Here is a 12,076-nt window from a genome sequence, read left to right on the forward strand (position 1 = left end):
GATTGAGCCACTGTAGTCACATGGACTATTTTAACAATGTCTTTAATAACTTTTTGAGGCCGACAAGTTCAATCCCTCAAGAAGCCTATGGAGGAGTATGGAGGAATGATCCAGCTCTCAGATTTCATCAAAAATATCTTAATTCGTGTTCCGAAGATGAACGAAGGTCTTACGGGGTTGGAACAACATGAGGGTGAGTAAATACTGACAGAATTTTCATTTTTGGGTGAACTAACCCTTTAAAATGAAGGCTACATCTCTGTCTCCTAGGACGGTTAGACTTGCTACCACAGGACACATTTCCCAAAGCCTGGTCCAAAGGGAGAGAAAACAGGGAAGATAAAGAGTGCGAGAGAGAGAGAGAGAGAAAGAAAAATCAATTGGCTGTTGACAAAATCGATAAGCACTCTCCTCTGAGGAAAAACAGTGAGTGATAGTCTAAAGTAACTTTGGGATCATCAGCCCACGGCCTCGACTTTGCTGTGGGGTAATGGAGGTAACAATCCTCCACTTTTTTCCTTTGTCTTTCCTTCCTAGCATAACCCCCTTCACTGGACGTCTTCAATATATTCATTTATGAATAACAAAACCAGACAAAACAAAACAAAAAACAAATTGGTTTTAGCTTATGGATAGACAACTGGTACCTTCCCAGATGGTTAATTCAAAATTAAGAACAAATAACTGGAATCCCTAGTGTGTTTCTCTCAAATGATTTAGTACACTTATTTCAGATGCAACAAAATATTATTACTTTTCAAGCATTGATTGGTTGAATATCTTGAACAGCTGAGTAAATGTGTTTTGCTCATTTAACATAATATTTTGGCATGGGGTGTGAAAGTAGAAAAAAAAAGAACATATGAAGAAAAAAAACACACACAACAAAAACTCTCACCAGGCTTTCAAAAAGCTTTTTCCAAAGCCCTGTCATTTCAACCCTTTTCAAACAGAGAAGAATGTGTCAGCCATCTTAAAGGCCACTCTTTTTGGTCAGTTGCCCCATTTTATTTAAAAGCTTGCGGCTTAGAACATAATTGATCCTGTCTAGCATCAGACCCATGCTTGTCTAGCATCAGACCCCTGATTCATACCTGTTATAACCTTCTCTCCGGCCCACACTCTTTTCTCCGCCACTAGCCTGAATATCAGCCCACTAGGGGAATAAAGAGCCCCTTTCATTTCTATGCCTCCTCTAGCACAACCCCTGCCGCATGCGACTCAAGCTGCACAAAGCATTGAGCTGTCCTGAGTTAAGACCGGCCAGTGCTCATCAGTTCTCTTGGAGTACTATCATTATTAGACGTTTCTCGACTTCGGTCTCATGGAAAATTATATTGCTGCATTTCATTCAGTGTCCTGTTGAATGCTATGTGAAACTGGACTTTCAACTTGAGAAATCTGTTAGTCCACAAGTCACAGATTTTGACAAGATAGTTGTGCATGATGCAACACAACAATGTTGAGATGTACACAATTAATTACAAACTTTCACTTTTAAGCTTCTGTATGGCTGAGCGAATTTGGGTAGAACTCTTTACTGCCCAAGTATTTCAGAAATCTTTTTATATGTGAATTAAACGTGGGACAATGGCCTTCATCATCACAGTATGCTAATGCCTATATATTGCCAGGGATTTCATCAATATGCTGATTGAGGAGTGTTAGGTACAGATGGTTCTGTATTGAGTCGTTTGCACCTCAATGATACGTCTGTACCATTTGGTTCACAGGACATATGCTTTCAACTACACACTGTTTATTTACTAGTGTGTTCTAATATGGTAACTATGCCATGTTTGGTCTCATCTGACAGCTTATAAACTGAACTGAACGGTGGTGAAACTTAATAGAGATATTAAAGTATCCTAATGTACATTCTAGGTACTATTGCTTAAACATGCATTTAGGAGAATATATTAATGTTCTTCTCCCCCTCTTGATCACCACCCATTTGCCCCATCTTTTGGTTTCCTGTCGGTCGGTTTCGTTGTTGGTATTTCACTCATGTTTAACAATGCTTTGCTCAGGGTATAAGAAGGAAAGGTAACTGTTGATCTTGGAGAAACCCTGCCACTCCCGCACACCAGTGCGTAACCTCATACTATGAGAAAGGCTTTTGCAGCCTCTTCTGCACAGCAGTGCATTATTTGTTACAACTAAGTTTTCAATACAGTTTGTTGTTCCATTTTACTGTCTGTCTGTATATTTAAACATGTAACTTAATACATAGCTTTTCCTGCTTTAAAGGCTTTGAGAATCTTTCCTTTTTTCACTGATGATGTTGAAAGCTAAAGTGATTATAACTTTCGTTATCTACAAGTTCAGGTTAAATCCTACGTTTTCCTATCCGTTCTAAGAAAGACTTTTACCTTTAAAGAATACGAGGTTAAAGAATAACAACAACTTTAATGGAGTCAGATTAATTATATTCATATTAATTGATTATTAATTATAATTAATTTCAGATTAATTATATTAAATATAATCTGAAGTATGCACGTCATCCTTCAATTGCCTTTTGTTCTGATTATTGGATCACAATAGCAGCGAAAGCTTCCAGTCTTACACTATTGAAATTTATATGAGTCAAAGAAATATGAAGTTCCCTCAAATAGATTCTATTGACTGAGAGAATGTACACAGTAAATTTGTTTGTTAAATTTTGAAAATGTGAAATTCCGACTTGGAGCTGAATCGAACTCCGCATGTATGATTAGAAATTATTTTGTGTACTTTTAAATATGTATATGACAATATTGCTGAATTATATTCACCTCATTTTGCAACCCAATTAAGCTTTTTATGTAAATGTGCAATATTTTGATTCAGGATTAACCTTAGGTAAATAACTTGAAGAATAAAAAAGTTTAGTAAGCAGTAAACATATTTGCACTACAAACCAGTATATGATTATAAATTACAATAATATTATAAGAAATACAGTACCAGTTTGCAGTATCAAAAAGCATATTGAGCTGATTTGCACAACTAAAATAAATAGAAGCGGATGACACCGGAAGCCATTCAATTTACAAATGGCTGTGCCCGCTCTTATGTTAAAAAAATATGGTGGATACAGTAAAACTATTTTATACTCATGCTATAAATCATACAGTTAAACACGATTCATATGCAAGTGAAAATGTTGATTATCTAGAAGAAGATACTATGAAAATAAGGTTCCAAGTGCCACAGGATACTTCAAAGGGACAGAATCTCTCATGACAGCGGCAAGCCCATATTAAAGGTCTGTAAAGGTCGATAATGAGAACCATTTAGTGCTACAGCAGACACTGAGCAATTCTGACACTTTTATAATGAAAGCTTATGAAAAAATTATGTTTAATACAACAAGCACAGCTTGAGTCTGAGTAAATTGACTGCTATGAGTACATTAGCTGTGTTTTTAATCACACATTCTGCTGTAGCAATTAGATTACTTTCATCACGGTAGAGAAAAAAACAAAATAAATACTTCTCATATCAAGCTTAGTTGTTTAGAAGTAAAATTGCATCGGTTGAGCACTAATAGATGCGAATAAGTCTAATATTTCGCCGTCCAATGCAATAAACCAGAGTGCTTATCTTCTTCATCAAGCAAATGTCCTATTCTGAAAGACACTTTTGTGTTTCTTAATTAAAAGAACCCGAGACCCAGAAAGCAATAGAAACATTTTCTAATTAACTCAATTGTGTAAGTGTCTATTGTCCTCTGGGATTGCAGAGCAAGCATGTGCTCTTCAACTTCCAGCAGCTATCTTTCGTTCTGCCGTGCACATGCACACACAGACTCTCAACAGTGAGCACACAATGAGGTTTTGTAGCTGGACTCTGTGACTGCACAGCCAATCAGAGAGGAACATTATTCCAATTCAGCACCGCTGTGGTGCAAAATCCAAAGCCAAATACAGCTTAGAACAATGACACGATTGGAGGTGGATGCCAAAGAAAGTCTGCCATCTTGCTACTGCTTTCAAGGACGCGAAGAATCCTTCTGGCCCGACCTCATCCAATTGGGTATGTGAATAAGATCTTGAGTGCACTCATTCGCTCTCCACCTTTTCCGTGACAAAAGAATACAGTATCAGACTTATTAAACTGGGCTCACACAAAATATCACCAAGCTGCTTTAGGAAGTCATGCCAGGGAGTCGACACAATAATGACTCTGAGATTGGCATCTTAGATTTACAGAAGAATCTTATCGCATTTTTGCAGTGCAGGACTGCAATAGATGGGCTTCCGCATTATAAATATGGCACATGAAAACATCAGAACTATGCATGTACTTGACAAAATTCTCACCACGAGTTTTAGTCACCTGCCCAAATTTTTAATAAACATAATTATTTCAAATGTTCATGTTTTTATTCAAGTAGGTACTGGCAGGTAAGTATCTAGTCTGCAGCTAGGGATATTACATTTTTTAAATATGCAAATTCATTTTCACAACACCCACATAAAACAAGACATTACAAATGTATGCAGAGCAAAGGGGGAATCTCACGAAACCTCTCAAGAACATTTTCATTTCATAATTGACCTGAAAAAAAACCCAAACAAAACGGTAACACTTTACAATAAGGTTCATTAGTTAACATTAGTTAATGTATTAACTAACATAGTAACCATGAGCAATCCATTTGTTACTGTATTTGTTAATCTTTGTTAACCTTAGTTAATAAAAATACAGCTGTTCATTGTTAGTTCATGTTAGTTCACAGTGCATTAATTAATGTTAACAAGACTTAAATAAAGTATTAGTAAATGTTGAAATTAATATTAACAAAGATGAATAAATCCTTAAAACCTTATTGTAAAGTGTTACCAAAAAAAACACTAAATAGTCCAGCTCTCAATTACAGATTACAACCCTAAAAGTAAACTGGTCATCAGCAGTAGTGGCACCATGCTGGGATTCTCTTTGGGCAGCCCAGGGCTCATTATCCCGCTGTTTGTCTGATCAGAATGTAATGTGAGCGTCTCTGACCAGCGAGGTTGTGTTGCCTGTTAACGCGAAGCTAACAGTAACATGATCTATCCCCAGGCGGCATGCCGCGGGGTGAGTTACCCACTCTTACACTTGTTAACACGCCAAATCGGAATGAGAAACTCAATGTCGTAACCGGCGTGATTTGATTGAGAGTGCGTCATGTTTGTGAGCGCTAGTGAGCGCACGGGGCCAAGCGGAGGGAAAATGATCCATCGGTGTAATACAGCACACACTGGCAACCCAAACTAATGTGTTTTGACAGCACACCATTGGTCAATTAACCCTGGTACAAGAGCATGTTATACAGCATGAGGGAAAAACAACCCTGTTGCACTTCCAAATATATTCTCTGCATTTAGGAAAATTACTTGGAAGTGATTTATTATGCCATGTGGTTATGTTACAGTCCAGCAGATGGGCGGTAATTTCAATATCCATTTAGTAAAGTTTCATAGGCGAAAGAACAATCTGAAAGGGAGCCTGGCTCATGAATATTAATTAGATCATGTATATTCACCTAGTAGACATGACTGATTTTCTAAAAAGCAGGTGAGTGGCCGCTAGCCACATTAGGATTACTGACTTTTGGATTTTTTTATTATGATTTTTGTTTGTAGTTGTTGGCAGAGGCCAAAAAGTGGTGAAGACAAATGTACAATTTTCTCATTTGAACTAAATATCGCATGAAAGAGAAACTTTACGGAACAGTCGAGCCATACCGTATGTATGATTTAATGTCTCTCACAAACAAACCACGAGACTCACATAAGAAAATAACAGTTCATGTGATATTGCGAGCAGATTAATATCCACCCTCTCATATCCTCTGTCAACAGCATTCAGATCAGATATTATCTTTTGTTATTACAGACGTTGCCATTATTTGGTCTGTGACATACGATGCGTCCGGATGGTGAGTGACACCAATGATCAGACTCTGACTGAAAACTGATAATAACATCGATTGTGGTGCTCAAAATATCAGGGACGACAGCTATGAGGGACAACAAACAAACCAAAACCCTCATTCTCTATCTCATTTGTCCTTTCTCATCTGCTGACTGCTAATCAGATGTCTGCCATCTCATTTGTCAAGGAAATGTGTGAGACAGGGGAATAACTAACTGAAAGAAACAAACCTATATAGGAAGTATATAGGAAGGCAGTAGCTCACCTCTTTTCAAAATGGTAACAAGCTACTTTTTGTATTGGTGTAATGCTCCATTGCTGGTTTTTGTCAACATGTATTGTGCACCAAGTGAACACTCCCTCTGGGGTCAATAATATTTTTTATGGTTTTGACAGACGTATTTTATGCTACAGTAAAAATACAGCAAAAACAGTAATATTGTAAAATATTATTACAATTTAAAAAGAATTTCTATTTGAATATATTTGCTGTGATGGCAAAGCTAAATGTTCAGCATCATTACTTCACTGTCACCTGATCCTTCAAAAATCAGTATAATATGCTGATTTGCTGCACAAGAAACATTTCTTATTATCATCCTCAGTGTTGAAAACATTTGAGCTGTTTAAAATGTTTGCGGGAACTGTGATACATTTTTTCAGGGTTATTTGATTAACAGAAAGCAGTTATTTGAAACAGAAATCTTTTGTAATATTATAAATGTCTTTATTGCCTCTTAGCTTCTCCTACATTGCAGGGACAAAATGTGTCTTTTCTTATATGTTTGTTTACTACTGTAATGCAGTTTTAACTTGTTTTAAATGAGATTATCTCTTCCTCCAAAAGGTTTTATATTGTGGAGCAGGCAGACGGAGAGGCTGGGGTTTTATTTTTGTTTGTTTACATAATTCAATTTCAAAGGAGCAGGGTTGACAAGCCTGGTAACCTTCAGATGTCCTCTTGGGCGGTCTTGGGGGCAGCAGGGAGAGGGGAAGAAAGGGAGATAGGATTAGGTCAAAGGTCAGCAGAATGGGAGGACTAACTGCTCCATCTGTCAGGCTGTTGGCTGATGATGTGTTTGGCACCCTGCTCCAGTTCGCCTCCTGTTGCTGACTATGACTGAGGCTTTCTACATACTGGGAAATAACACAATCCCGCTAAACATCACACTTCACAAACATATATTGAATTCTCAAAACTTGTCATGTCTTAGCATTTCTGTAGTTCAACTAGAAGAACATGACAGTAGAGCTGCCAAGGTCATGAGTTCCTAGAAAATACATACATACTAATAACATGTATACTTTAAACATTAACTGTAAGTAGGTTTGGACAAAAGCATTTGCAAAATGAACACACACACACACACACACACACACACACACACACACACACACACACACACACACACACACACACACACACACACACACACACACACACACACAGTTAAAGACTAACAACATGCTTAGTTATGCAAGATTATTACTATGAGGACGGCAACAAATTTTTTTTTTTTTAATTCACTTTTTTAAGATACTTTTTTTATTTACAATATGTTTACAATAGCTGCCTATGTAGATGGTAGACACATAAGCAACACACTAGGGTTTAAAGAACGGGTATGAGCCACTCAGTCTACAACTTACATTTTTTTACAGTCGCTAGGACACATTTCTCAATACTTAGGTCACTTTTTCAAAACCCTTAACACAGTTCTCCAAACCAACTTTCAGCTCGGCACAGCAGTTCATTTCACTTTCAAAATGCAGTAAAACTACCATATCACTTCATACATGTCTCAAATCAACATATTCTTCCATCACACTAGCAAAGGTTGACAGACAACAAACACACTTTGTCACCCACAAAACAATGACCTAAACAACACTAAAAACAGGTAGCATTATACAATGTTTTCTTCTGTAAAACAAGCACACCTCTCTACTGTTTAGAATTCACTGCAATATATTTTACTGGAATGAATCAGACATGATGCATTATGCTTCAATATATTTTGTCTTTTTTTGGTTTTTTTGCACAGACTAATTACAAAATACAAGAATTTGTATCCACCATTCACCGATACAGATACAATAGGAATCAGATGTGGTTGGTCCAATTGTCCAATTGTTTTTATAGCATTTCATTTTTAGATTCGAAATATATTTCATTACAATATTACTGTACAAATGTAGCAAATTGCTGTCATATTCAGTTTTGTATTATGTTATTGTTTTGAACATAAGTTTAACAGTTTTGAAAACAGTATGTAAGCATGTGCAAATTGGCCTGTAAGTACACAGAGTTTTGGTGGTAGTTGTGTCGAAAGTGAGAAAACAATTAATGTAATTTGAAAGATGTAGTCATTGAATGCATTTTGTGCCAAAGCAATGATAAATGATCCACAGTTTAGCCCACATATACTTCTGTTGTGCTCACTGTGTGAAGAGTTTTGAAAAAGTGACCTAAGTATTGAGAAATGTGTCCTAGCGACTGTAAAAAACTGTAAAACAAAAATCAAAGGACAGACAAAGACCCCATTAATTTGTAGTTAATGTTCAAAGCACATGCTCCCAGCTAAGTTTGCATATTAACAAGAAAAGAACATTAATTGTGGTGTTTGATAGAACATCTAAAAAATTTGCTGAGATGGATGGAAGGGCCATTGTGTTGGGCATCAGGGTACCCATTGAGCAAGAGTGTTTCAGAAGCTGGACGGAGTGTGTTCATTATTCATAGTAATTGTGGCAGAATAATGTCTCAAACAGTCTCTGTGCGGTGAGGTTAATTATCATCGAAAACAGACACCTTGAGCTTGAGCAGCGGAGCGTTGGGAGAATAACCAGGGCTGTTGTGTTACAGTCATTTTCTTTTGCTGCTTCTTTTGCTGCAGTCAACAAAGCTGTGTAACCGCAGCAGCGCAGAGACATTTTCGAGCCAAGATGGTCGGGTTCAAACTGTTGAACCTGCCAACAGGACTCAAGTTCTGAACGTTTTCGAAGAGAGCCATGACAAAACGAGTGTGGCGTACTGAGAGCTACCTGTCGGAGTGATTCTACACGCAGGACCGTTTGTGACGGGTGCCCGTAGAACGGATGTGATGTTGTGTGACCGTGAGGGTAGAGGAAAATTAAGGTATCACAGGTTATGGATAATCCTTTTTGAATATGTGTCGCCATCTGAGACTTTGAACAAATTGGACAAAAACAAATTGCCTGTTCATTTACATTTACCTTCGGTCTGAAGTATCAGGGAGTAATTGAGTGCCACTTCTTGGCCAATGAAAGCTCGAATGGAGTCCAGACCTTCTGCTGTCAGTCTGAAGATCTGGCTATCCAAACTATCAAGCTCCCACCTACATGCACCCACTTAAAGATAGTCTCAGACATGACCTTCCTTGCAAAATTCTATAGGATATATTTGAAACATTGTAATTAATACTAGTAGGTACTACAACTTTTCAACTTCAACGGTCTACTCTTTGTGTTCGTGATGTGTAATCTTACGTTGTTCGGCAGTCCTTTCACTCAAAACTTAGTGAATCTCTCAAGCTTAGTGCAAAACCATGCATCATTCAGTTATATTTTACACGGCTCCCTGCAATACTCAATTATGATTCTTCAATCATAACATCTAGCAGTCTGTTATTTAACAAACTGTTAACAGACCGCTAAAGCGAGTAATCTTGAGGTAATAAAATGTCAAATGAATAATTTGTGTTCAGTTAGCTTATGTGACAAGTAGCCACATACGCGGGATACTTTCGCAGTGGCTCTTGTATCACCCTGAAGAGGTTTCTTTGCATAACAATCTGCTGACTGTACACAACCCACCCACGAACCACTAAACTTGTGAATGAAAAGTGTGTTTAAGGAAGCTTACTTTTAAAAGAGCTTAAACAGTATTCGCCTTCATATTGTGCCTACATAGTGCTATGGCAGAAGGGTTAGAGTGAAGTATATATTTTTCATCACTACGCAGCATCTGTCTGTGTTCCTCTGTTTTTGCCACGCTAGATGGCGGATTGTGACAGGTCCATGCATCTTACTTTTACAGGCGGCACCTGCACATTCAACGCAGTGGATTATATTGGAGAAGAACTGCTCAAGTATTCTGCATCTGGACTCGCCCATTCATCACTAATGCAGGTTCGTCAGGGTTCCTGGATGACTCTGTCAATACATCACCCTTCTTCCCCAGGCATTCATCAACCCAGGCACCGGTTGGCACAGAGACATGTGTGTGATGGAGGGAGGCGGCTAAAACAGTAATTTAAGACACTGTAATGGAGTGTCTTTTTCTGGCTGGATCTCAGAAGGGGCATAACTGTCTGAGTCAAATTCGGCAACCCTTTATTTTACAGTTGTCTGCAGGAAGGCAAAGTGATAATTAATGTGGCGAATGTGTCTCCAAGTGCGAAAGCTAGGGTGGAAGTGAAAGTGTACGTGTGTGAGCATGTGAGTGAAAGTGAGAGCGAGAAGTTGTATGTGTGAAATCGAGTATGAGAGATAGAGAGATTGGCAAAATGACCAGACACCTATAGTAAGGTACTGTAGGGGTAGGAGATGACTCGAATATATCTCAGGTCTGCGTAATGGTGTCATGTTAGACGTGGCGTAATTTGTAATTTGGGTATTGACACAAATTTCACGATTGGATTTGATTTCAATTCACAAGCATGCAATTCGATCAGATTTACGTTAGATTCAATATCGATTATTTTAGATACAGCACATGTGCAAATTTTCTCGAGGGAAAAAAAATTTCTCACCTAATGCTGTAAACTATACATGGGAGTCAGTTGTACTAATGGTATTACATTACTATTATATTGAAGGTTAAAATCAACTGATTTGTATACAAACACATAAATTACACTCAAGGAAGATTTTTTATAATATTAAAGTTAAAATACTAATTTTACAACTACATAATTATATTTCTACTCCAATTTGTTTAAAAAAATATATAAACATTTCTAAATGGTGGCTGTCAAAAAACTTGACGAATTTATTCAAACATGGATTAAATGTTGAAGAATATTAAAAATTATAAAGAATATGTTATGTGGTGCATATATTTATCAAAATGCTCCTCTCTAGAGTTTATTTTCCAAGCTGACCAACAAGTTTATTTTTGAGGTAAATCTGATGTTACTTGACATTGTTTACAAGCTGTTTTATTGATGTCTTTCAGCGGTTGAAACACTGGTTGAGCAATCACATGTGACATGATACGGATTTCGGTAAGTTGTACTGTATCTTTTAACATACCTTCAGATGTTCATTCATGTTTATTTGTTCCTGAAACTGGTATTAAAGCAGAGAAGATGACCAGTTCACGTGCGGTCCGTACTGCCGCTTCGTTTGAACTGAGGTGCCACTGCAATCTGTCTCGCCACATTAAACAGCGCTGAAACGGTTTATCAAAAGTAATAAAGCACACAAATTATTGGGATTTATTGGATGGGAGACGCACTACAATGTTCCGTTCCTTCATTAATTAAAAACAGGATAGACTAATCGATTCTTGGGATTTTAAGAATCGATTAAAATCGATCATTTTTACACAGCCCTAGTACTTTATGTAGCTTTAAATAATTCTAAATTATTATAAAAATAATAATGAATAGTTACTTTAGCACTATTCGGTGGTGGGCAGGTTGTCAATTGTAAATAAATTATGTAAAAGAACAACAAAGTTTTTGTCTTTGTTATATATTTTGTCAACTATAACAATCTTTGTTTGAAAGTGCTTTAGACGGGTGTGTGTTTATAGTTTATAGTCTATTGGTGATCTCATACGGTCACATATTCCAGTCCAGGACAGTTATAATGAAAAAAATATCTCTGGGACATATAGCACCTAGCTAAAGAAACACCCACACACAAACAGCTGCAGACTTTTTTTTTTTTTTAGCATGTTTACTTGAAAATATGAAGGAGCACACAGTGAATTGGTTGATGGTTAGGTACGATGCCTGAATTTATCTCCATGATTCACAGTGAGAGCTGTGGTGTGTTGGGGACTGAGGCACAGGGCACTTAGATAAACAAAGGCATGCAAATAACAAAACTCATTTAGTTGCTTGTTTACAATTAGAATGAGAAGGAACATGTTTGGTGGCCGCCTGTTTCTCAAGCTCATTATTTTTCAGCACTGACTAAA

The 12,076-nt window shown here is 37.3% G+C and overlaps 1 protein-coding gene across 10 annotated transcripts in view; it reads right to left on the reverse strand.

Annotated features, from left to right (window-relative positions):
- syt1a (synaptotagmin Ia) overlaps positions 1–12,076 on the reverse strand; it is a 231,555-nt gene that overhangs the window by 24,973 nt on the left and 194,506 nt on the right. The gene's annotated exons all lie outside the window — the stretch shown is intronic.

The sequence above is a fragment of the Siphateles boraxobius genome, unplaced genomic scaffold (assembly GCF_051911475.1).
Source record: "Siphateles boraxobius isolate OS27281-9 unplaced genomic scaffold, OSU_SipBor_1 19, whole genome shotgun sequence".
Taxonomy (NCBI): Eukaryota; Metazoa; Chordata; class Actinopteri; order Cypriniformes; family Leuciscidae; genus Siphateles; species Siphateles boraxobius.